Raw genomic sequence first — 1,811 nt, forward strand, 5'->3', positions numbered from 1 at the left:
CCCTTTCTTTGAATAAAACTATACTTTAGTAGACCTATTCAAATTTTCCCCTTGAATTTTTAAAAATTTTCTTCATATTAAAATTTACATTTTTAGGATTTATCTGATGCTCTGAGAGCTGGAGTGATAGCACAGCAGGTAGGGCGTTTGCCTTGCACGTGGCCAACCCTGGTTTGATTCCTTCGTCCCTCTCAGAGAGTCCGGCAAGCTACTGAGAGTATCCACCCACACGGCAGAGCCTGGCAAGCTACTCATGTTGTATTCGATATGCCAAAAACAGTAACAAGAAGTCTCACAATGGAAACGTTACTGGTGCCCACTCAAGCAAATTGATGAACAACGGGACGACAGTGCTACAGGACAGTGCTACAGGATTTATCTATTTTATATGCATGGCAGAGCCTGGCAAGCTACCCACGCATATTCAATATGCCAAAAACAGTAACAACATCTCTACTGCTGCTCGAGCACGATCCCGGAGGCAACTGAACTACTTTGCACACGAGCAGCTCGCAGAAATGCCTCCAGACTGTGAGCTGAGCCATGGCCCCATGTGGCGCCAGCGGGGCAAGACTTTTCTCTCCAGGCTTCTCCATAATATGAGCACCACAAAAGGGAAGTAAAAACTTGCAGTGATGCAATTTCTGGCAGAATTTTCCCTGGACTTCATACAAAAATCCAAAACCGAATATCTCTCAATTGTCAACAATGTGAAACGGTTCCTTTTTAGCAGGTCTGACTGTGGGGGGAACTCCAAACAATAATTCTGAATTTTTTGTTGAAATATTGAAGGTAATCAAAGTAGCAGACATTTCTCCAGGCTGAACTAAGCCAAAGCCCCACGCTGGCCGAGGTGAGGAAATATTCTTCTTTCTCGGTTCTTTTCCCTTTTCAGGGAGAAACGCGGCGTGGCGTCCACCATATTATGAGGTCTATTAAGCAGGCATGAACTTAGTGGTGTGGGAAGGGGAAGGAAAAAAAAACTATGTACTTGGAACAGCAGGACACTTGGGCAGTCTCGGGCTGGTACCAGTGCATGCTCCGCCGAGATTCGACCCGGGTGGCCACACTTTTGTGCAGCCACTTTGCTGCTGATCAACCAGAATCCGGAGGCCAACTAGACTACTTTTGGTTCCAGAAACTGCTACAGCCATGTCCCTAGACTGTGAACTAAGCCATAGCCCCTCGCCAGCCAAGGACAGAAAATATCCTTTTTTCTTGCCGGGCGGCATGGCGTCAACCATATTATGAGGACTATTTGTTAAGCAGGCACGAACTTGGTGCCACGGGAAGGAGGAAAAAAAATTTATGTACTTGAAACAGCAGGACTTCATATCTCCCCATTCTCAGCAATGGAAAACTAATTATCAAATGCTTCCTTGGCAGTAGGGCTGTCTTTCCTGGGGGAAAACTACAACAATAGTGAGTTTTGTGTTGAAATATGGAATGTAATCAAGGTAAAGAGAAAATGAAGTGAAATTTATCAATTACGCAGGCGGGGTTGGGGGTGGGGGGGCGGGAGTTGGGAGGTATACTGGGACTTTTGGGGGTGGAATATGGGCACTGGTGAAGGGATGGGTGTTTGAGTATTTTATAACTGAAACATAAACCTGAGAACTTTGTAACTTTCCACATGGTGATTCAATAAAATAAATAAATTTAAAAAAAACAGTAACAACAAATCTCACAATGGAGACGTTACTGGTGCCCACTCGAGCAAATTGATGAGCAATGGGATGACAGTGATACAGTGATCTATATTATATAAATTTCATTAGCAAAGAGTTATTCATAATATTAATTTCTTGGTG

Source organism: Sorex araneus, chromosome X (assembly GCF_027595985.1).
Source record: "Sorex araneus isolate mSorAra2 chromosome X, mSorAra2.pri, whole genome shotgun sequence".
Lineage (NCBI taxonomy): Eukaryota > Metazoa > Chordata > Mammalia > Eulipotyphla > Soricidae > Sorex > Sorex araneus.